The sequence below is a fragment of the Malus domestica genome, chromosome 12 (genome assembly GCF_042453785.1).
Source record: "Malus domestica chromosome 12, GDT2T_hap1".
NCBI classification, from domain to species: domain Eukaryota; kingdom Viridiplantae; phylum Streptophyta; class Magnoliopsida; order Rosales; family Rosaceae; genus Malus; species Malus domestica.
This window is the reverse complement of record NC_091672.1, coordinates 16,365,887-16,391,972: the sequence shown is the minus strand read 5'-3', so window position 1 is coordinate 16,391,972 and position 26,086 is coordinate 16,365,887. Positions and strand designations below refer to the sequence as shown.

Here is a 26,086-nt window from a genome sequence, read left to right as displayed (position 1 = left end):
CGAGATAATTACATGTTATATGTCAACATAAACACCCGGTGGTTAGAAGATGATTCCTATATCCTCGCTAATACGGCAAAAAAATATTCTACCTCGATGATCCAAAAGCAAGAGGTGGTTGAAAAATACTACATTTCATACAACATAGAAATACTTAGGACTTGCCAAAACCACAACAGGAGGACGATGAGGATACCGATTATGACCAAAATGTTTACCAAGAGAATTCATCCATAGCGACCCGAAACATTCCCAGAGTACAAAGCAACACATCGTACAACCACCATGCCAGATGTCATGTGTCCTCATAATTGAAATAGATGCAATATGTATTGGCATCGGGCCCCTCTCACCAATCCAGCCGAATATCTTGACAATAGCACCGATAACTCAAGTAATGAAAGGGCTTCAGAAGAGGATAATGAAATGGAAGATTATACTAACAGTGATTTAAGGTTTATTGTTGTAATATTATGTGCAATCCATTGTAATGAAACTTGTGTACTAAATAAAGCATTGGATTAATTTTATTTTTTACAATGGTCCATTCAATCTTCAATTTCTAAAAAAATATTTAAAGATTTCGCCCGATAGAAGGGCGAGAGTTTCATCGGATAAGGCGCCTTGCCCGACGAAAACATGGGAAATTTGGCAGGCAAAGATATATTTTATGATTGAGGGTTTAGGGCTTTTTGTTTGTCAGGCAAAGGTATAATATTTGTCTGGCAAGGTATATGACATTTTCGCATATTCAATTCCTTGAAGATTTTCGCAGTCGGCCAAATTAATTTGAACGATCCAACAGTTAGTGTAGTTTGGTATATACTCCGGGATTGCATAGCCAAAAATCGAAAAAAAAAAAAAAACTTTCATGGATTCGGCAACGAGACGAAATCCTTGGACGGTTAGAACTATATAATCATGATTTAACGATTATTTTAGCTCTAATTTTGATGAACTTTTACAACTACATTGCTCGATCCTATAAGAATACAATGAACGGACCCGATCATCAATTTATAATATTTGCAATAGTGGTTACTACAAAATTTTACATCCTTCTTAATAGAAGTATTAAATAAACTCTAAGTGTTCGTTGAATCCATTATTTTGACGAGATACGCTGTGTACGAAATTGATTTCAATGATCCAACTGTCAAACTTATTTGGATATTATACTAGATTGCATATACCAAAAATCACCAATAAAAAACTTTCATGGATTAGGAAATGGGACAAAAAGTTGGACGGTTACAAACGTAGAATCATGATTTAATGGCTATATCACCTTTGATTTTGTTTATTTTTTGCAAGGATACTAATTGAGGCTCAAACCACACATTGAATAGACCTGATCATCAAATTTGATGATTGAACTATTTGAAATTAAATAAAAGTATAGAGAAAAATTGATTTTTTGGAGTTTACCCGAGGAAATTTGTAAATTTAATTGGGCAAACTTACTCAATTTCGTCGAGCATTGTCACTATATTCATCAGGAAAACCTTAAAGTTTCCCCATATATTTTTCTCAAAAAATCCAATTTCCCTCATATTAAAGATTTGCCTGACCAAATCCTATGAATTTCGTTGGGCAAATGTTCTTGCCTACATTATTTTCGTCAAAATTTTCATTTAGCATACTTTTTTTATGGAGGGACTTGCCTGACGAAATGTGTAATAACCAATCCCCAATTTTACGGTTTTATGAATTTTAAAAGATGTGAATTGACCAAAATGCCCCTAAAGACGAGGATGTTGACTTTAGTTAACCAACGTATAGTGAGATGTACAAAACTTTTTTTTAGTGTATCCTTGTAGTACTCACTGCTACTAACGCGTAGGCGCAAGCGGAATCAAATTTTTGGAGCTACGATGAAGATTCTACAAACTTACAAAGTCCAAGGCATTTTAGTAAATTCACAATTTCAGATATTTTCTATTATATATCACATTTTTATTTTTTTTTACTTTTACTTTTAAAATTTTATTTGGTGAGACTCGCACCCCACTTCCTTCCCCCTTCCTCCATGTGGCAGTTCATCCTTTACATTTTTGGGGACTCTCTCGAACCCTCCCTGTCTCTCTCACTCGATCTCTATTCTCTTTCACCTCACTTCAGCTCTCATCTCAAAACTCTCTTGCCTTCTGTGTAAACTAGAGTAGCTGAGCACCATCACCACTCGCCGTCTTCTCCGGCAAGCTCCACAAGAACTACTAAACCACACTAGACCACCCATATATGTCCATCTCGGTCTCTCGCCCTGCACCTCTCTCCCTCAAACTCTTTGTTGTCTCTCTTTCATCTTTGTAAACATGGTATGGCCATGAGGCCGAGATTACCACCACCATTTTCCGTGGCGAATGACAATCGAACCACTACTTCCACATTATCTTCTCACCTGAAACCTAGCCTAGGCCTTAGGTTTAGCCCTATAAATTCAAACAATATAACTCTCGGATCATGGAGCTCCAGCACTGTGGAGATTTCCCGGCGTGGATCTCATCGATTTTAGTGAAGATGAGTGTCGAAAATACTTCAAATGATCTCTTCTCATCGTTTGAATTGACTTTTAGAGTTTATGAGTGAGTTTCGGACTGGTTTTATGGCAGAAACAGCGAGGGGAAGTTTCTCCCCAGATTTCAATGAGAATCGTGGCCATCAGGCCACATTCATGCCATTTTTTCTATCAACGCCGACCCGCCTCAGCCTTAAATTGGTATAGTTTTATTCATCACATTCCTAACTTTTAGTTGGTTCTTGAATCAATGATTTTGGTTGGGAAATGAGCTCAAACAGAGCTCTGAAAGTTGGATCAAAACTGCAAATATGTAGAGCTTCGCAAGGAAAATGAGTACTAACGTACTTGCAGGTGCGTGGGCGCGCGTGGGGAAGCCACCGGGAGTGGCACGTGGTTGCCAATACAGCCACCTTACGGTGGTGCATGGAGGGTCCCTCCCTTAGGTTTCTCGACATGCTGAACCCAAATCCCCCGTCCGCTTTCCGAAATTTGACCGTTTTAAAATAGTTCCTTTATTTGTCATACTTTGTACGAATACACGAATTTACATTAGTATGTTATATATTAATGTAAATGGTTTCATTTCTAGGTAAAACGCATCGCAAGGATATTCGATGCCCGCAAGGCGGTTTTGACTTAACAACACGATTTGTGAGTGGGTCTTTACTTTTAAATATTATATATTTATTTAGTTTCCTTTTATATATTTAATAAAAAAATTCTATGTTACGCCTATATTAAATTAACATTTATAAGAAATAGTGAAATGACGGAAATTACAAAATTATGAAATAATCCTATGGGATGTCTTAATTAGATTTGCGGCTATGAATAGTATTATGTTGACTAGAATTAACAAATTATTGTGGCCCACTCACCCTTATTTTTCGCCCCTCCATGTTTTAGTAGCAGAGTTTTCATGTTGACGAGGATTCTTGACAAATGTGGGTATAGGAGAGTACCTTTGATGGTATAAGTCTTATCCTACTTTTACTGTATTTTACTTATGCTTTGACATCACGTGTGAAATAAGTTCATTCTCGCTCATATGCGCACTCTTCTATTTCGGCACTTTTGGGTTTAAATTTACTCACATTTTCCACTTCACTACACTTTATGCCTTTGTCACCTTCTTGGTGTCGGCTGATGCGAAAATTAACTTAACACACAAATTAAACCCTCTTGTTGTCAAATTGTAGTATAAATGCAAGTAGGGATCGTTCTAAACCGGAGATTAGGAGGGCTTGCTAAAACCTCTAAACTGACTTAAAAACATATGAACAAAGTTAAAAACACTAAACTAGACTCAAAGAACTTAAAACAAACTCAAATGACTCAAAACAAGCTAAAAACGCTCAAATCTTCCTAAAAACACAAACTGGGCAGATTTGGACTCTAACACACTTTTGGGACACCTAAAAACACAAATCAAAACAGATTTTGACTAATAAAACACTTTAAAGTAAAGGGGGTTTTGGTTTTGACGAATTTGAAAACAAAACAAGTAAATTAAAGAACTAATGAAATCTGCATGAATTTGAGTAAATTGAATGGATAGAAGGCTAGCTAGGAGGTTCTTCTCCACACATGACATACTTGCACATAAACCAATTTTCAGTTGTTCTTTTGATCAATCATGAAACTCAACACCCCAAGTTAATTAAGTCCGCTTAAATTAACCTTCAAGTTCTCCTTAAGTTATTGAATTGGATGGGAAAACGTATACAAAAATTCAAGCATTCTTCAAAAGTTCTTTACGTGAACAGCACAATAAAGATACAATCAAAGATCATTAAGCATTATGAAAACTATAAGTATTGACGAGGCATTCGTTACTATGATGAGCATGAAACTCCTGCCAAGAATTTATTTAACGAGATCGTTTATAAGCGACCTCCACTACTTGTGAATATAAGTTTGTAACTATTAGGTGAAACTCCCTTATACTCTAGCATCATATTCATGCATGCAAACTAAGTGTGCACTCTTAATAAACATACACGAATAAGTTATCAATCAAGCAGTTAAACAAATTGAATTCACAACTTATGAAATCACAACTGAAGGTAATCAAATCATATTGCAAGCATGAACATGGTTTCGAATTCCCCCTAGCTAAGGGGGGTTTAGTTCCACATACTCACAAAGCAAAGATAAACAAATTTAGACATTGAAAACAAAAGAATGAAAACACCTAAAAATGCTCCAACAATCCAACTTGAATGGCAAGCACGTCCAAGGTTCCTCCTTCTTCTCTTTGTTGCGGCACAAGGTGTGGTTTGATGGATGAGTGGTAAATTATGGTGGTGGATGGATATAGGTGAGTTATGGTGAAGGGTGGATGGGTGGATTGTGTTCTATTTTTGGTTGGATGAGTGCCACGACAAGGGAATGGAATTGTATGTGTTTGTGGGATGTGGGAATATATGGATGAATGTAAGGTCTTTTTTTTAGATCCCTAGTTATGGTGAAGGGTGGATGTATTTATAGGATAGGGAGAGGAGTGTATGGAGTTGTAATGAGTGGATGTAATGGTAGCTAAATGTGTTGGGTGGTTGTAATGAGTGGATGTAGTGGTAGGTGAATGTGTTGGGTGGTTGTAATGAGTGGATGTGTTGGGTGAAATGAGTGGATATAGTGGTAGGTGAATGTGTTGGGTGAAATGAGTGGATGTAGTGGTAGGTGAATGGATGTGTTGGGTGAAATGAGTGTGCTAAAAATGGTTATTTATAGGGAGAGGATGATGCACAAACTTCAAATTTCGTCCATTCCCTTTGCTCCAAGCATATGCTATCCATTCCATGCCAAAAAATGCTCCAAAATCACGTGTGAAATAGGTTCATTCTCGCTCATATGCGCACTCTTCTATTTCGGCACTTTTAGGTTTAAATTTACTCACATTTTCCACATCACTACACTTTATGGCTTTGTCACCTTCTTGGTGTCGGCCAGCACAACTCGATTCCGAGTTCAGGTAGACATTCCAGGTCAGGTGTGTCAGTTTGGTATTAGAGCATAAGTTTAGGCAGTATTGCATTTATCACATGCATGATGTAAGCATTCTCGGTTGTTGAACTTAATTGAGAATCTTGCCACCTCGTCGAGCGCGAAAAATGTTTTAGCTTTTCCTAAGTTTTGAGTTACTTAGAAGAGTTATCAACCTTACGGAAGATCGTTTTGGTGAACGTCTTTATACTTTAAGTGAAGAAACTTCCTGCCGAGGAAAGATTTAGATCGGAGTCAAACAGATGACCCTAAAGTAGGCCTATTATGTCGATAACTGTGTACCACTGTAGATTCACCAATCAATCCAATTACTATTCTCTCGTCATCATTACCAAACCTTTCGAGATAGGAAACCACAATTCATTTTGATTCCTTGGTAGTATCTATTAGTATACCAATTATCAAAATCCCTATGAAGTTTTACTTTTTGTTGAAATCTTTGGAAATGTCTCCAGTGACGATGTGGTGCTAAAGTTGTAGCACTCGACGAAAGAACATCTAGGGAGACAATCACTTTTGGTCCCCGATAGCACTAATCTTCTTAAACGCACTGGTTATAATTCTGAATCTTCAAGAGGAAGATTATACTCCATTAAACCCCATCCCGAGTAGATTATTAGCAAATTCCTTTTCCCAACCTTAGAACACTTCGACTAACACTAATTACTAGAATTTCTTTCGATGTTGTACTCATTATTATGATGAGTATATGCATGAGAGTACGAGTTGTTATACCTTCGATTAGCAGAAATCCTAAAAGCAGTAAGTAATTTCCCTTAGAATCAACGAAACCAACTCACGGACCAATTCCTTACCAATCATCCAAAACCATCCACCCGAGCGGGCTCTAACCTGTAATCAGCCTATGGTGGCACTACTTATTGACGATGTTGTTCGATATCCATAAGTTATTAACCAGTATTTAGGCAGTATGATTTCTGATACCAGACACATGCTAGTATTTGGGAGTGATACCTTTATGCTAGAATGCTTATTCACAGTTTCAGGGTAACAAACAATATCAAAATATTTTAAGTGTTTTAATTAATGGCATGATTGATAGACTGATTAACAGTGAATACTTGAGTTGAAGAAATTAAATCGTGGAAACTTAGGACATATTACCCACATTTGTGTTAACCATATTACCCATTTAGGTAACCAAAACCTTTTCGACTAGCCATCTTTCCGATCACTTCCACATGCAAACCCGTTGTAAGAATGAGATGAGTATTAAGGAAGTTGTGAAGGCCTTTAGTATGTGGCGTTGTAAAATGAAGTAGTATGGTACGTTTCAAGGACATATACATTTGGCGTCATTTCTCAAAATTTTACCTACGATATCACCAAATTATGAAGTGAAGTACACCATCGATTCACCTTTCTATTATCACACTTATTCTCTTTGCATCTTATCGAACGACTTCTTTGACATTTAGAAAACTTAGTTGTAAAAGGTTATTGATTAGGACTTTACCCAACCAAATACTTTATCTAGGGAACCTCAAACCTATCCGTGAAGGCGAAAGACTGAACCTTAGGATCGTACCTAGATTTTAGCTACTCAATTGGGTGACGATTAAAAACCGTTAACCCCTACTTCAAGTTGATGGTCTCTCCTACCAACTTTTTGAACCAGAGTTTTCTTTTGTAGCCTAATGGAGTCGTAGTAGTCTTGCCAAAGACTTTCTCACCTACCCCAACAACGAGATCAAATCTTCTAAACACTGACAGTCAACTTTATACCAAATTCCTTAAATGTTAGCTTGTTTAGATTGGTACTTTTCTTGGGATACGTGATCTCAGCAGACGACATTCTTTTCATTTCCCCAAAAAGTTGTAGATGAAGAAAATGTTACATTCCCACAAATTATTGTGAAATGCGAGATATCATTGGCCTTGTCGATTTTTATCAGCAGTTTGTTAGCGATTTTTCAACTATAGTGTTTTTCCTCACTTGTGGACCAAGGAAAGTTAGTTTAGTTTGTGATGTTGAATATGAATAAATTTTCTGACAACCGAGTTGTTATCTCACTTCACCTTTGTCTCACACCTTTTGATGACTTTGATAATTTTGAAATCTACTATGATGTTCCACTGAATATTTTGATTGCGTACCAATGTAGCGTCATAGAGTATCACTTATGCTTCCCGACGGTCGGAAATGTAGGAAATGAAACATCTTATTCATGACCTAGAATCAACAATTACCATCTTTAATTGAAAACCGGATGACACTTTTCTATGGAGAAACGTGTCCAAAATCTTTACCAACCTTAAACTTCTCAAATAATCTTTATTTCAAATGAGCTAAATTTCTGACAATGACGATAGAAAAACCAAATCAAAGCCTACAATTGCACCATCGTGTATCACCTCGGTTGTGCAAACATAATTATTGTTTCAACAACAACAACAACAACAAAGCCTTTTCCCACTAAGTGGGGTCGGCTATATGAATCCCAATCTTATCCTTTCTCGTGTGCCCACACATCCCACGAAGCATCCTCATCTCCGCTACACCCATTTTGTGTACGTGTTGATGCTTCACCACCCAACATTCTCTGCCATACAACATCGCTGGCCTTATTGCCGTCCTATAAAATTTTCCCTTGAGCTTCAGTGGCCTACGACGGTCACACAACACGCCGGATGCACTCTTTCCATCCAGCTCGTATTCTATGGTTGAGATCTCCATCTAATTCTCCGTTCTCTTGCAAGATAGATCCTAGGTAATGAAAACGGTCGCTTTTTGTGATCTTCGCTAGATTGCTCCGGTCATTAGTGTGGATAAGTATATAAATGGATAGAGATAGGAAAGCAAACACAAGATGTACGTGGTTCACCCAGATTGGCTACGTCCACGGAATAGAAGAGTTCTCATTAATTGTGAAGGGTTTACACAAGTACATAGGTTCAAGCTCTCCTTTAGTGAGTTCGAGTGAATGATTTAGTACAAATGACATTAGGAAATATTGTGGGAGAATGATCTCGTAATCACGAAACTTCTAAGTATCGGAGTGTGGTGTCGTCTTGACTTGCCTTATCTGTCTCATAGGTAGATGTGACATCTTCTCTGGAAGTACTCTTCCTCCATCCAGGGGTGGTATCTTTAACTGGTGGAGATGCACAAGGTAATGTATCAATTTCACTTGAAGCTTACTTGTAGTTTCAGGCTTGGTCAAGCGCGATACAAACCATGTAGTAGGAGTCCCCCAAGTCGCCGAGCTAGGGGGTCTGCTGAAAGAGGTGACAGACAAGGTAAGCAATCAGAGCTCCGACTGATTGTTCACCTTCTCCCCATCTTCCAGCAGCATGAAGGATAAAGAGAAGAAAGATGAGAAGAGATGATATGAGATACTTTTGCTTTTGAAGAAGTAACTTTCCACAGGCTTATTCTTGAACTGAGCTGGAGGGTTTTCTGGTTTCCTCCAGAGTATAAGGCCGACTGAAGAATTTGAGGGTCAAAACAAGTCCATCAAATCTAGAGTACGTTCCACCCTGCTGATATGGGATACTTTTGCTTTTGACAGAGTAATGGATGTATCGGCACGTGTGCTGTTACGCTTGTCTCCACATGCTTCCTTGTATCCTTCGCACTTGCCCTATCTGTTCCTCAAGCAGATGCGGAATCTTCCCTGGAAACATAAGATGATGAAGATGAGTACTCGAGAGCAATGCCAGGTAAGTAATCAGGTAAGGGGTTCCAGGCAGTCAGTTCCTGGCTGGAAGCTTGATTCCAAGTGCTGACTGATTGCTCTCTTTCTCCTTGTCTTGCAGGTAAAAACAAGGCCAAAAGAAAAAACAGGGAAAAAGCATGATATGGGATACTCTTGCTTTTAACCCTGATGATATGAGATATTCTTGCTCTAGTATAGCTTGTTTGCAGAGGTATTATCGGGGGGAAAGAAAGCTGAATATTTCGAAAGGCTTTGTTGGGAGTGCCCTCTCAGATATGATGAAGGGTTGAGCATTTTTGCAGGTCTGCCTGTCCGTTGGGGATGGAGGTCGACATATATAGGAGTCTCCCTAACAACAAGTAGTAATGCTATTCCTTTACCCTGCTTGGTCATAGCACGGTAGTGGGAGCTGCCAGTTTCACATGTTTTAACTCTGTCAGAGCACTTTGAAAAAGTGGTCTGTGGTATCTGGCTCTCGAGATTCGGAGAACGATGCCTCTTCGATTTTTGAGAAAGCAATCATGCTGGGGGTCTGACTCTCGAGATTCGGAGAGCAGTGTCTCTTCGATTTTTGAGGAAGTAATCATGTTGGGAGTCTGGCTCTCGAGATTCGGAAGGCGGTGCCTCTTCGATTTTGGAGCAAGCAATCTTGTTGGGAGTGTTGTCTCGAATGTGAGTAAAGGTTGGACATGTTTGCTAGTCTACCTTGCCACGAAGCACAAAGGTTGACACACAGGGACTTTCCAATTATCCAGCAATGGTACTGTTCCTTTACCCTCTCTTCGATTTTGAGAAAGTAGTCATGTTGGGAGTCTGGCTCTCGAGATTCGGAGGAAGGTGCCTCTTCGATTTTGGAGCAAGCAATCTTGTTGGGACTGTTTTCTCGAATGTGAGTAAAGGTTGGGCATGTTTGCTAGTCTACCTTGCCACGAAGCACAGAGGTTGACACACAGGGACTTTCCAATTATCCAGCAGTGGTACTGTTCCTTTACCCTTGTGGGTAATAATATGGTAGCTAGACCTTCAAAATTTATGTGTCTAAACTTTGTTAGTGCTGTTTCTTTGCTATTCTTTTACCTTTCTTGGTCAGAGCGATGTAGTGGGAGCTGCAAGCTTCACGTGCTCAACTTTGGCAGAGAACTTTGGCAAAGTGATATGTGGTACCCATGAGTTATTGTTGCGTGTGGGAAGTGGGTGATTGAACAGTAAGATTCATGTGCTTTCTACTTCACCAGAAGTCTTCGACAGAATGCCCATAATTTCTGCAAAGCTGAGTGTGCGTGTGACAGGTGCTGACAAGGCTAGAAAAGTAGGTGCCTCTTCGATTTCTGAGATCGGCCCTCGTTGTCTCTGAGCAGCCCAGCTTTTGAGAAAGCGAGCGCCTCTTCGATTGATTCGGAGAATGGTGCCTCACCGATTTTTGAGAAAGCAATCATGCTGGGGGTCTGGCTCTCGAGATTCGGGGAGCAGTGTCTCTTCGATTTTTGAGAAAGTAATCATGTTGGGAGAGTGGCTCTCGAGATTCGGAGGGCGGTGCCTCTTCGATTTTGGAGCAAGCAATCTTGTTGGGAGTGTTTTCTCGAATGTGAGTAAAGGTTGGGCATGTTTGCTAGTCTACCTTGCCACGAAGCACAGAGGTTGACACACAGGGACTTTCCAATTATCCAGCAATGGTACTGTTCCTTTACCCTCTCTTCGATTTTTAAGAAAGTAGTCATGTTGGGAGTCTGGCTCTTTAGATTCGGAGGGCGGTGCCTCTTCGATTTTGGAGCAAGCAATCTTATTGGGAGTGTTTTCTCGAATGTGAGTAAAGGTTGGGCATGTTTGCTAGTCTACCTTGCCACGAAGCACAGAGGTTGACATACATGGACTTTCCAATTATCCAGCAGTGGTACTGTTCCTTTACCCTTGTGGGTAATAATATGGTAGCTAGACCTTCAAAATTTATGGGTCTAAACTTTGTTAGTGCTGTTTCTTTACTATTCTTTTACCCTTCTTGGTCAGAGCGATGTAGTGGGAGCTGCAAGCTTCACGTGCTCAACTTTGGCAGAGAACTTTGGCAAAGTTATCTGTGGTACCCATGAGCTATTGTTGCGTGTGGGAAGTGGGTGATTGAACAGTAAGATTCATGTGTTTTCTACTTCCCCAGAAGTCTTTGACAGAATGCCCATAATTTCCGCAAAGCTGAGTGTGCGTGTGACAGGTGCTGACAAGGCTGGAAAAGTAGGTGCCTCTTCGATTTCTGAGATCGGCCCTCGTGGTCTCTAGGGAGCCCAGCTTTTGAGAAAGCGAGCGCCTCTTCGATTTCTGAGATCGGCCTTCGTGGTCTTTGAGCAGCCCAACTTTTGAGAAAGCAAACGGCTCTTCGATTTCTGAGATCAACCCTCGTGATCTCTAAGCAGCCCAACTTTTGAGAAAGCAAACGCCTCTTCGATTTCTGAGCAGGCGCCTCTTTGATTTCTGAAGCTCCGTCGAGTGCAGATTTTTATAGAGGCTGGCATTAAGTTCCAAAGCACACTTGAATCTCCACCAGTAGAAGCTTCATTCTTGCACTTCTAAGATCTTGATTTGTCCGACCTCTTCTCTCTTCAACACCTTTGAAAATGTCTGGCCCCTCCGACCGTCGTTTTGACTTGAACCTTGTTGAAGAGGCAACCCCGCCTTCTCCAGACAACATATGGCGCCCATCCTTCGTCTCCCCAACTGGTCCTCTTACCGTTGGGGATTCCGTGATGAAGAATGATATGACCGCTGCGGTGGTGGCCAGGAACCTTCTCACTCCCAAAGATAACAGACTACTTTCCAAACGGTCTGATGAGTTAGCTGTTAAGGATTCGCTGGCTCTCAGTGTTCAGTGTGCAGGTTCTGTGTCTAATATGGCCCAACGCCTATTTGCTCGAACCCGCCAAGTTGAATCATTGGCGGCTGAAGTGATGAGTCTCAAACAGGAGATTAGAGGGCTCAAGCATGAGAATAAACAGTTGCACCGGCTCGCACATGACTATGCTACAAACATGAAGAGGAAGCTTGACCAGATGAAGGAAACTGATGGTCAGGTTTTACTTGATCATCAAAGATTTGTGGGTTTGTTCCAAAGGCATTTATTGCCTTCGTCTTCTGGGGCTGTACCGCGTAATGAAGCTCCAAATGATCAACCTCTGATGCCTCCTCCTTCTAGGGTTCTGTCCAGTACTGAGGCTCCAAATGATCCCCCTCCGGTGCCTTCTCTTTCTGGGGCTCTACCGACTGCTGAGACTTCTCCTAAGCAACCTTTGTGAAGGCTCCCTCTTGTGTGTTTATTTTGACTCATGTATATGTACATATTTGTAGCTTATCGGGGATATCAATAAATAAGCTTTCCTTCATTTCAACGTATTGTGTTAAATACACCAAAGCCTTCTTCGCTAAGTTCTTTGAATTTTCTTTTGTTCAAGCTTGTATGTTGAAGCTTTCTGAGTGGAGCATGTAGGTTGGGGTAGTGTTCCCTTAATTTCCCGAGTGAGGAAAACTTCTTGGTTGGAGACTTGGAAAATCCAAGTCACTGAGTGGGATCGGCTATATGAATCTTAGAACGCCATTGTGCTCGATCCTGTGTCATGTCCTTCGTTAGATCCAAGTACTCTAAGTCTTTTCTTAGAGTCTCTTCCAAAGTTTTCCTAGGTCTTCCTCTACCCCTTCGGCCCTGAACCTCTGTCCCATAGTCGCATCTTCTAATCGGAGCGTCAGTAGGCCTTCTTTGCACATGTCCAAACCACCGTAACCGATTTTCTCTCATCTTTCCTTCAATTTCGGCTACTCCTACTTTACCCCGGATATCCTCATTCCTAATCTTATCCTTTCTCGTGTGCCCACACATCCAACGAAGCATCCTCATCTCCGCTACACCCATTTTGTGTACGTGTTGATGTTTCACCGCCCAACATTCTGTGCCATACAGCATCGCCGGCCTTATTGCCGTCCTATAAAATTTTCCCTTGAGCTTCAGTGGCATACGGCGGTCACACAACACGCCGGATGCACTCTTCCACTTCATCCATCCAGCTTGTATTCTATGGTTGAGATCTCCATCTAATTCTCCGTTCTTTTGCAAGATAGATCCTAGGTAACGAAAACGGTCGCTCTTTGGTATTTCTTGATCTCCGATCCTCACCCCTAACTCGTTTTGGCCTCCATTTGCACTGAACTTGCACTCCATATATTCTGTCTTTGATCGGCTTAGGCGAAGACCTTTAGATTCCAACACTTCTCTCCAAAGGTTAAGCTTTGCATTTACCCCTTCCTGAGTTTCATCTATCAACACTATATCGTCTGCGAAAAGCATACACCAAGGAATATCATCTTGAATATGTCCTGTTAACTCATCCATTACCAACGCAAAAAGGTAAGGACTTAAGGATGAGCCTTGATGTAATCCTACAGTTATGGGAAAGCTTTCGGTTTGTCCTTCATGAGTTCTTACGGCAGTCTTTGCTCCTTCATACATATCCTTTATAGCTTGGATATATGCTACTCGTACTCCTTTCTTCTCTAAAATCCTCCAAAGAATGTCTCTTGGGACCCTATCATACGCTTTTTCCAAATCTATAAAGACCATGTGTAAATCCTTTTTCCCATCTCTATATCTTTCCATCAATCTTCGTAAGAGATAGATTGCCTCCATGGTTGAGCGCCCTGGCATGAACCCGAATTGGTTGTCCGAAACCCGTGTCTCTTGCCTCAATCTATGCTCAATGACTCTCTCCCAGAGCTTCATTGTATGACTCATTAGCTTAATACCCCTATAGTTCATGCAATTTTGTACGTCGCCCTTATTCTTGTAGATAGGCACCAAAGTGCTCGTTCGCCACTCATTTGGCATCTTCTTCGTTTTCAAAATCCTATTGAAAAGGTCAGTGAGCCATGTTATACCTGTCTCTCCCAAAACTTTCCACACTTCGATTGGTATATCGTCTGGGCCTATTGCTTTTCTATGCTTCATCTTCTTCAAAGCTACAACCACTTCTTCCTTCCGGATTCGACGATAAAAGGAGTAGTTTCTACACTCTTCTGAGTTACTCAACTCCCCTAAAGAAGCACTCCTTTCATGTCCTTCATTGAAAAGATTATGAAAATAACCTCTCCATCTGTCTTTAACCGCGTTCTCTGTAGCAAGAACCTTTCCATCCTCATCCTTGATGCACCTCACTTGGTTTAGGTCCCTTGTCTTCTTTTCCCTTGCTCTAGCTAGTTTATAGATATCCAACTCTCCTTCTTTGGTATCTAGTCGTTTATACATATCGTCGTAAGCCGCTAACTTAGCTTCTCTGACAGCTTTCTTCGCCTCTTGCTTCGCTTTTCTATACCTTTCACCATTTTCATCGGTCCTCTCCTTGTATAAGGCTTTACAACATTCCTTCTTAGCCTTCACCTTTGTTTGTACCTCCTCATTCCACCACCAAGATTCCTTTTGGTGTGGGGCAAAGCCCTTGGACTCTCCTAATACCTCTTTTGCTACTTTTCGGATACAACTAGCCATGGAATCCCACATTTGGCTAGCTTCCCCCTCTCTATCCCACACACATTGGGTGATTACCTTCTCTTTGAAAATGGCTTGTTTTTCTTCTTTTAGATTCCACCATCTAGTTCTTGGGCACTTCCAAGTCTTGTTCTTTTGTCTTACTCTTTTGATATGTACATCCATCACCAACAAGCGATGTTGATTAGCCACGCTCTCTCCTGGTATAACTTTGCAATCCTTACAAGTTATACGATCCCCTTTCCTCATTAGAAGAAAATCTATTTGTGTTTTTGACGACCCACTCTTGTAGGTGATCACATGTTCTTCTCTCTTCTTAAAGAAGGTGTTGGCTAAGAAGAGATCATATGCCATTGCAAAATCCAAGATAGCTTCCCCATCCTCGTTTCTCTCCCCAAAACCATGGCCACCATGAAAACCTCCATAGTTGCCTGTCTCCCTGCCCACGTGTCCATTTAAATCTCCTCCTATAAATAACTTCTCCGTCTGAGCAATTCCTTGCACCAAGTCTCCAAGATCTTCCCAAAATTTCTCCTTCGAACTCGTATCCAACCCTACTTGAGGTGCGTACGCACTAATCACATTGATAAGTTCTTGTCCTATTAGAATCTTGATTGCCATGATTCTATCTCCTACCCTCTTGACATCTACAACATCTTGTACCAAGGTCTTGTCCACGATGATGCCAACACCGTTTCTCGTTCTATTTGTGCCCGAATACCAAAGTTTAAACCCTGAGTTTTCTAGATCCTTTGCCTTACTACCAACCCACTTAGTTTCTTGTAGGCACATAATATTTATCCTTCTCCTCACCATAACTTCCACTACTTCCATAGATTTTCCCGTTAAGGTTCCTATATTCCACGTTCCTAAACGCATTTTGCTCTCTTGAACTCTACCCTTCTGTCCTAGCTTCTTCACCCTCCCCCGTCTAATAGGATCAAAGTACTTCTTTTGTGTGTCCCGGGTAAAGTTGATAGGAGCATATGCTCCCAAACAACTTTGAGTGGAGTCGTTCGAAAAGAAGTTTCTATGGCCCCCTTGCTCATTTAACACTGCATCCGGGTGCCGATGGAGATACAGCGACCCTTGCTCACTTATCACTGTGCTCGGGCCACACAGCGCGCCACTTACGGGTGACGCCCTAGCTTTAGCGCGATTTTGTTCTGGATTCATTTTCATAAGGATTCGACGTGATCATGGAGTGCCGGCTGTCGACTACCTGACGCCCTCCCCCTCCTCCTTTATCCGGGCTTGGGACCGGCCATGTAAGACATAGGCGGAGTTCATAATTATTGTTTACCACAACAAAAAGATATATCTACCCTTGAACACCTTCAGCCTATCATATCCCATTTTAATTGGAATTCACGAGTATTGATTTGACTTTACTTACGAATCACCAAGAAATCATTTGAGTGGTTATAATCACTTCATGTATCTGAATAAAGATAGGAAATATCACCATAAGCTCTCAGTACGAGGTATCTTGTACATGTGGAGATTATGATGATGTTTCAGTGATTATAGACCAACTTGATAAGTCAACTCACTTTATGTTGGTCCAGAAAGACTACATTTTAGATCACTCGGTAAAATTACTCATTCTTGATTTTGTCGGATTTTCTAGCGTTTCGATCAGCATTTACTATGACTATGATTCCATATTCACCTCGTGTATTGGAAGACTTTCCAATCAACTTTAGGCACGACACTTCATATTATTTTTTAGGCAGATAGACTGTCTAAGCGAACCCGTTAGACATTTAAATTTATTTGTGACCATAATTCTTCAATCACCTACCAAATATTCTGCTAAACGAATCCTTATCGTTGGTGATTGAATATCCTGGAAGCTACCATTGTAGTGGGATGTCATGCATTCAATCTAGTTACCTTGTATTCTAGATTTGATGGACTTGTTTTGACCCTCATATTCTTTAGTGTTCTTTTAGCCTTCTCGACATAGTTTTTCGCTTAATCCGTGAAAAATTCACTATGAATCTGCTCGCTAAGGCGTTGTGAATTACATTGTTCGATTACAGGGTATGCCTATCACTATTGTATCTACCCGTGATGCACATTTTACTTCCAAGTCTTAGGAAGCCGTATTGAAGGCAAAAGTACAAATTTTTGTCTAGTACCACTTTTCACCCTCAGACTAATGACCAGTCTGAACGAACTATCCAAACCTTAGTGGACATGTTGCATTTGTTCATCCTACAGTTTGAACATGGTTATGATAGACACCTATCTTCGTTGAGTTGTGTGCAACTGCTGTTATTATTTTGATTTTGGTATGGTACCATTTATGGCACTCTATGTAGATTCTAAAAACAGTACATGATAGACAAAAGAGTTGCGAACAAGTACTTGAAGGATCGAGATTACGATGTAGGAAATTGTGTGCTATTGACGATGTCGACTGAGAGGGTAATGCATAAGCGCGATCAAGACCTTAATCGGATGATTTATGTGTATTTCCCAATGAGGGTCAAGGTGGTAATATTGCAACATTGATAATATATTACTTGCTTATCGAGACAACGGTGAGTTGTCGGTATTGCGGGCTGCAGATCATAATATCGATAACTTATTTGTTGGGTTCGTTAAGCAAATGGGCAAGTAAGCCCGTCTACATTAGTATTTTTATTTATTGTTTTGGCTTGACCCAAAGATACTACATACATATTTTCGGAGTACATGACGATACGAATGCGTAGGTAAAATTTTTTCTATTTTCAGTTTTAATTTCAGTACCATTATTTTAAGTTTATATTATTATATATGTATTTTGTCATGATGTTATTAGACACACACGTGCGCGCACACACACACACATATATGTATTTTAACTCTATGTTTTTATAAAGGTATTATATTATAGTACTATATTGAAGGAGAAGGAAAGTTTGAGTTTGGAGGCATGAAAGAGGAATCTTTGCAATTCAATGGCGATGGAATGACATTCTCTTTTATGCAACTATTCTAGCTGGATATCTTCATTACATAAATTTTTCTTCTATCTTTTCACTATTTTATGTACAGCAAATTAATTCAAATTTTGGTTACAAAATTTTTTAAGGTGGATAGATTGTAATAACCCATCCATAATTTTACAGTTTTATTAATTTTAAAAGGTGTGAATTGACCAAAATGCCCCTAGAGACGAGGATGTTGACTTTCGTTGACCAACGTATAGTAAGACGTACAAAACATTCTTTTAGCGTATCCTTATAGTACTTGTCGCTACGAACACATAGGCGTAAGCGTAATCAAATTTAGAGCTACGATGGAGATTCTACAAACTTACAAAGTCCATGGGCATTTTAGTATATTCACAATTTCAGATATTTTCTATTATATATCTTTTTTTTTTCTTTTTTCTTTGTCTTTTAAAATTTTATTTGGTGGGACCCCCACCCCACTTCATTCCCTTTCTTCCATGTGGCAATTCCTTCCCTACATTTTTGGGGACTCTCTCGAACCGTCCCCATCTTTCTCACTCGATCTCTCTTCTCTCTCACCTCACTTCAGCTCTCATCTCAAAACTCTTCGCCCTCTGTGTAAACCAAAGCAGCTGAGCACCACCTAACACACCCTAATCCCGAAATTCTCAAATATCAGGATAGGTACATGTTGGCCGGCACCCGAGGGTGACGAAGCCATTTTAAACATGCATATAAATAAAATATGTAATTAGAAAGAGATACACCAATGCAAAATCATGTTCAGAGCGTACAACTAATCAAGAATAATGTGAAATAATTATTATAGAAAGGTATGAACTGGGGAATGGAACCTACATAAAGGAAGCTCGAAGATGCCTAAGTGGAAGTGCCTTGACGTTAGGATCATGTGCCTCGAATTTAAAACCTGAAGGGGGTGCAAAACCAAAAAAGTGAGTGGACCAAAGTTTGTAATAATAGTACTAATAAGAAGAAAACCATTTTATTTATGAACATACTAACCCCCTGTTTTGAAAACACATATAATACTACATAATAGGTTTTTGGAAAACTCTTGCATACAATGAAAAACGTTCGTAAAACATGTACGTGTAAAAGAATGCTCAATAATGGTGTTGTCGCCGCCCGAAGGTAAATCCATAATCTCATCAATGTTGTACTCACTAGGAGTATCATAGTGGCCTAAAGACATAACCATCACCAAAGGTGAAGCTATATGACACTGGGTTACGCTAGTGAAGAAACCATGGTCCATCACCCAAAGGTGAAGTTGTAGGACTCTGGGTTAGGCCAGAGAAAAGGATATAACATATATGTATATGCAGTGGGTCCATAACGCAAAGAAGAAGCTGTACAACTCAAATTTATGCCAGAGAAGAAAAAGGGGGTCCATTACCCGATGGTAAAGCTATATGACTCTGGGTTACACTAAAGAAGAAACATATACACATAGCATATCACACAAACACTAGCCCCGGGCTAGTGAAGCTGGGGGGTATGTCATAAATATCCTCAACTGTGTCCTATGGCCATAGACGTCTGCATACCTGATTGTGTGTATGTGTTATATGATAACCCTTTTGATAAGCACTGAAAACATACCTCAACACTCATATTAAATATGGAGCTCAAAAGCTCAAAGCCTTGTCTCATAATTCCATGATTCATAAATCTGTAAAATAAATTATATTCGTAATCCATAGAATTTCATATATGAAAAACCAATAATTCATAACCTTTCGTAAAACCTAAATTAGATAAATAATCAATAATGCATAAAACGTAAAATCATGAAGTCATGCTTTTCGTGAATGCAATCCTAATATTTTATGAAAACATGCAATTTAAGAAGGGGTTCACTCATAAATATTTTGTTGCCCAAAAGCTGCTCGAACTAGTGAGGATGGAGTCACTTCCCACTGATTCACCTAAACAAATATAGAGGCCATTTAGTAAAACTCTACTAAAACAGTCGAATCTGGGAAAATGGACAACGGATTCAGATTCGACACGTCGAAAAGCATAAGGAGGGACCTTGGGTTCCCTCACACGTCTTTGCATGTGTAGCCATAAGGCGGTGGCCAAAAGGCCACTCGTCACTGCACACACCGCCACGCACCGAGATAGGTCGTCAGAAAAGTCACCAGCATTACTGTAGATGATGGCGGAGCATAATACCTCCAACAAAGGCGCGTGTGCTCCATGCGCCGGCCATATCAATTAGGGGTGGGCAAACGGGCCTTGGGTCCAAGTGGTTTAGGGCAGGTCCAAAAATTCCAAATAGAAAACGAGGCAGGGCGGGTTCATGAAATTAGTGAGGCGGGGCGGGTCTAAAAAACAGGCCCCTGGCCTGAACCGTTTCCACATTGGATTTAATATCCCTCAAATCAAGACCATTGATTCCCAACCTTATCACAAGTCACAACACTCTCTTTCTCTCTGAATCTCAATCTTAGAAACTCAAACTTGTAGTGGCGCAACCAGTCAAGCTCATCCTTTGTCCATATCTCTCTCGCTCATCTTTCCCAATCTTATTTGATCCACGCTTCATGTCATAACACAGCAAAAAGTTACTTGCAACTTTTTTCCTTGACACCTGAGATAAGCCCCCATTTGATCTCCTAGTTGTCCAATTTATCAAGAAGTTTCTACTCCCACAACTCACCAAACCCAAATCCCAAAACCACGTAACTTCGATTTAACCCCCAGCAATGTCCACCATCGTTGACTGATTAACGACGATGGTTTGGACCAATTGATTCCCAACTCTATCAAAAGTCACAACACACATTCTCTTTCTCTAAATCTCAATCTCAGATACTCAAACTTGTAGTGGCGCAACTAGTCAAGCTCGATAATCCCTCAGCAAAGCCTCTACAACCACAACTATTTTCATGCCAAGATCCTGCAAAATTGAAACAAAATAGGAGAAATTTTCCATTTTCAAAACCAGATCTAACCCTAAAATTCAAACCAAAATCCCAAAAAACCCAAAAAAAAAATCTGCAGTGGGATGAGTTTGAAATTTTCAAGTACATATGCATCCAGAAACCCGAACCAGATCTAATCCTCATCTCTTACCTTTGAACCTATCACGCATGCAACCCACTCCCAACTCTTAAATTTTCAATCTCTTTCTTGCTCTGTGGTTTGATTTTGAAGATTTGCAGTCAATGAAGTTGTGGAAGGAATAGGGAGGTGTTGTAAAAAAGGAAACACTTTGAGCTTAATTGTGGAGAGAGACCTGTCTCGAAAAAAAGGCCACTGGCTTCAACGACGTCGTTCCCATCTGTAGACCCGTGGACCCGCCTCGAATTGACCTGTTTTAAACTGGTCGGGTTAAGTTTGGTTCCAAAACTCAGAATTCTTATACTCACCCCACTCCGTTCGATTTTTAAACGAGTTCAATTTGGTCCCTCCAAATTTGGGCCCAGCTCGACTCATGGCAACCCCTAATAGCAGTCCTCCCATGCACGGCCCACGCATCGATCATGGAACTTGGGTTCAAGCTCTAGTCAGATTTGGGATTTGGTCTGAGAAGTAGGATCGGGTTTGTTGGGTTGGGCTGAGTTAGGGTTAATGGGCCAAGGGTTTTGGGCCTGGTTTACTAGTTTAAAGGATTGGGCCTGGATAATGGGTTGGGTTTAGATTAGGTTGCGGGTTGGGTCGACCTGATTTTAGGTCAGAATCCACAAAGAAGAAAGCCAGAGTTTCCCAAGTTCCGATCAACCTCAAATCTTAACTAAAAATAGCAATCTAATATATCAAATTGAATCCCGAGAAACAATGAGTTGGAATATACCTTTGGTTTCCTTGATTGTGGCTGGAGTTGGCCGGAATATGGCCTGGAAGTGTTTTCCCGAAGTGTTTTCTGCATCCACACGTGTGATTAACTCCTAAACTATCCTAATCCAATACTAAACACTATATATGGGGTTCCAAGGGTTTACCTTGGTCAGAGATTCAAGAAGCTCTCCGGAGTATGGCGAGATGATGTCGATGTGCTTCCTTGTACATGGAAAAGTCAGATGCAGAGAGAGAAATGAAGGAATTTGAGGGAAAAAAGTGATACTGGTGAGGTCGTTGTTGTTGTTGTCTGTTTATATGTATATGTGTGTGTGTGGTGCTTGGGAATGGAGAGGGAAAGAGTTGCGGAGAAGAGGGGTGAGGGAGAGTGTTTCCCGAGGAAAGACAAAGATGAAGAGAGGGAAAAAAAGAGAAAGTTCTAGAAAGAGAAAACTCAGGGAAGGGAACACATGGTAGAAAAAGAAGTGGTGTGTGGGCCCCATGTGATAGATTTTTATTAAATAATAAAATATCTAATCCTAATATCTCGAATAGTGAAGTGATTATTTTGCCCCTTGACATCGTAGTTTCTTAAAATGTTCATCGTAACTCCAAATCTAATTCTGCTTGCTCCAACATGCTTGTAGCGAAGACTACTACAAGGATACGCCAAGAAAAAAAATCTTACATGACACGAAGAAATGGTCAACAAAAGTCAACATTTTTTCTCCTCAAAGGGCATTTTCATAAATTCACACTTTAAAATTTATAACCCGTAAACTTTAGGGACTGGTTGTTACACCACCACCACTCGCCATCTTCTCTAGCAAGCACCACAAGAACTACTAAACCACACAAGGCCATCCATATTCGTCCCCATCTATCTCTTCATGCATCTTTCTCTTTCAACCTCTCTATCGTCTCTCTTTCATCTCTGTAAACATGGTACGGCTGTGAGGCCAATTTTACCAACACCATTTTCGGGTGAATGATGACCGACCCACCACTTCAATGTTATCCTCTCACCTGAAACCTAGCCTAGGCCTTAGGTTTAGCCCTAGAAATTTAAACAACATAACTCTCGGATCATGGAGCTCCAACACAGTGGAGATTTCCTGGCGTGGATCTCATCGTTTTCAGTGAAGGTGAGTGTCGAAAATGCTTCGAATGATCTCCTATCATCAAGGTTCTAAAAAACGCTACGCCTTTGTCGAGCGGTGGATTGGGGCCTAGTGCCTAGGCAACTAGGCGGGAGCCTAGGTGGATTAGGTGGATTTAAGTAAATTTATTATATTTGAGTGTATTGGGTAAGATTAAACTAAGAGAAATTAATTCGGTTCAAAATTATCATAAAAATTAATTAGATTTGCTATATAGAATACATAAATATAATGTTTTTACTTTTAAAATAATATATATATATATGTGTGTGTGTGTGTGTGTGTGTGTGTGTGTGTGTGTGTGTGTAATGTTAGGATTTAAATACAATGTACTATGATCTTAAAAATAAGTAAAAGAATAATAAAACATTTAAAAAGATAGAAAAATAAAAAGTGAAGATGGATTTAAGTGAGAGAAAAAAAATACTACTATAAAATTAGTAAAAAGGTTAGTGAGGACTAAGAAACCTTGTAACTAAAATAAAGCTGGTGAGTGGGACAAAAAACAACACGTTCGTTTAAATTGCAAAAAAAAAAAGATGGTGGGGACCACTAGCCCATCATCTTCCTCGCGCATTCATAGCTCTGCAACAATTTTTCCAGATTCAATTTCAAATTATGGCGGATTCACAGACACTCACCTAATCTCCGCCCAGGCCGGTATAGCTCCGCCTAGCCCCACCTAATCCTGCCCAGGCGTCTGCCTAATCATTTTTTGAGTTAATCGCGGCAGTCGGTCATCGTCGAGTGCCTAAGTGCCGCCTAGGCTGATGATAAGCTCATATTTATATATATTTCACATCAAATTCACTTGTCTTTTCTTAGTTAGTTCCTTATATTTTTGAGCTATTTACGTTGTTTTTGTGTTTTGTGAGATTTGTCAAGCAAAGAAAAGAAAAATAGCACAAGTGGGATTTTAAGTAACAAATTCGTCAAAACTGCCTGTGCAGATCAGCTAATTGTGGAAGCAAGTTATGAATAGCTCAGAATGAATTACAGAATGAGCCTTATATTCTTGGAAAGCTACGGATGTCTATTTTCTGGAGCATTTCACGGATTGTTAATATCATTTGTCTAGAAGAAGTTATGGCCATTTTAACACTGAAAGGTTTCCAAGATGCTGAACAGTTCGTAACTGACAAGACTGCAATGAAAGCAATAAACCTAATAAATCTAACAGCCAAAACTGATGCAGCCAAGAACAAGTCAGCTGACACTTATTCAAATATAAAAGGGAATGGAATTAAAGATGAGGATTAAGAGGGAGTAAGTGGCATAAAGGCTACCTAAAGAGTTACAATTGTTTTACCATTTCCTCTCACTAATTGTCATCATTAAATTGCTATTAGTGGGTGAGTTAAGGAGAAGCAGCAAGAATTGGTTTAAAAGCAGCATTGGGGAAGGAAGGAAAGGGGAGGAGGCCTCTGTCGATTTCTTTCGGTTCTATCTTCTCAAACTCATGTCTATCATTTGTTTTAACTTAAGGATTGTGTGTTACTAAATTTTTAGTAGTTAGGGGCTGTTTTTTAAGCCCCGAATATGATTGCAAGTTTGTTATGACATTTCGTTTGAAATACTTGTATGAATGGATGAAAATTGGTTCACTACTTGTCTCATTGATGAATTTTTTATTTGTTTTCTATGGATGCATACACAGTAAGCATAACTAGAATTCTAACGCTATGAATATGTGTGTGTCTGCCCTTGTCGAATGAGGACCTACATATGTTCTAGAGTAGTACTTGTTAATTGCGATTAACATGTGAACCAATTTCTATGATAAGTAAGACAACGCCAGTACTTACGATACCTTGTGATGACTCAAACTCTTTTCGTTCTTAATGATTTCTACTTGTTAAATCTATGAACACGCCATTCTAGATTGCATGCTAGGGACTAAGTTAAGTTGAAAACGCCATTCTCTTAACATACTACATAAGAAAGAGTAATAGGTTGAGTTCTAACATTGAACCAACTTGAGCATCTTCATCCGGAAATAAAAGGAATTTCAATGAAACATAACATGTTTGCATGATTATATGGTGGTGGATAGCAATTCCCCTAACTCGTTTTTCTTAATTTGTGAACTACTTAAAATTTGTTTCTATCTTGTTTTTATTCAATTTAATTTAAATAGCAATTCAACTCCAAAAATCCCAAAAATTTGTGTGAGTGTAGCTCTGTGTGTCTAGTGTGTTCATATAAAATTTGGTCGACTTTAGATAAGTGTTAGTCGGTCTAATAATTATTTTTTTGTGGCTGGTCAGTAGGGACAGTAGCCCAGTTTTTGTGACATTTTAAGTAGTTAGATAAAACAATCTTCTGCGGGAAGGATCCTTATTTTCATATGCTACAATTGACAAATCTTGGTGTTAATAAGGAAAATCAATAGGACATTTGTGTGCTACTTTGTGGTGTGCTTTTAATCCTATAAGTTGATATTTAGAACACTACCTCTCATCATTTGAATTGACTTTTAGAGTTGATGATTGAGTTTTGGACTGGTTTTAATGACAGAAACAGCGAGGGGGAAATTTCTCCCCAAATTTCGACCAGAACCGTGGCCATTAAGCCACATTCATGCCATTTTTTCAATCAACACCGACCCCATCTTAGCCTTAAATTGGTATAGTTATGTTCATCACATTCCTAACTTTATTTGGTTCTTGATTTTGGCTGGAAATGAGCTCAAACGGAGATCTGAAAGTTGTATGAAAGCCTGTAAATATACAGACCTTGACGGGGAAGACGAGTACTAACGTACTCGCAGAAGCATGGGTGCCCATAGAGAAGCCACCGCGAGTGGCGTGTGCGGCGCGTGGCTGCCAGTGCAGTCACCTTGTGGCGGGCATGTGGTAGTGTGATCGGATCATATTTATATATATTTTTACTTCGAATTCACTCGTCTTTTCTTAGTTAGTTCCTTATATTTTTGAGCTATTTACGTTATTTTTGTGAAACATCATCATATTTATGTTTTGTAGAAAGAATAAAGAAAAGAAATAAAAAAAAATAAAAATAAAGAAAGCTAAAGAAAAGGGAATCCAAGAGAGGACTGACGTGGGAGAGAAGTGAGTCCACACGGGAGGGTGAAAAGAATAAAAGAAAGAAGGAGCTGGACACGTGAAGGAGTTAGAGCAAAAAAAAGAACGGTGAAAGAATCCAAGGGCAGCTGAAAAAAAAAAGGGAATAAAAGAATGGAAAGCAAAAGCATACGGGGGAGAAATAATCAGGAAAGGAGGGATCCAAAGAAAGATATACGAAAGAAGAAGAAAAAGGAGAATCCAAGGCGTGAAAGGGATAGAGGCGGGAGACAGAAAAGACTAGGAAAAGTGGGAAATAAAATAATAAGATAGGAGGAGAAAGCTGCCGGGGAGCAGCGGGGTGGAGAGAGGGGCTGCCCTTTGGGCAGCTCGCAGAGACGCAGGAACGAAGAGACGTGAGGAGAG

General features: G+C 39.9%; 1 protein-coding gene across 1 annotated transcript in view; it reads left to right on the top strand.

Moving 5' to 3' along the window:
* The first annotated feature begins 2,077 nt into the window (after nt 1-2,077).
* The window catches only part of LOC103450022 (alpha carbonic anhydrase 4-like), a 48,854-nt gene continuing 24,845 nt past the window's right edge, over nt 2,078-26,086 (top strand). The window contains exons 1-3 of the mRNA XM_070809779.1: nt 2,078-2,524; nt 2,613-2,719; nt 3,111-3,172. The gene's annotated coding sequence lies outside the window, so the exon portion shown is untranslated. The remainder of the gene's footprint in view (nt 2,525-2,612; nt 2,720-3,110; nt 3,173-26,086) is intronic.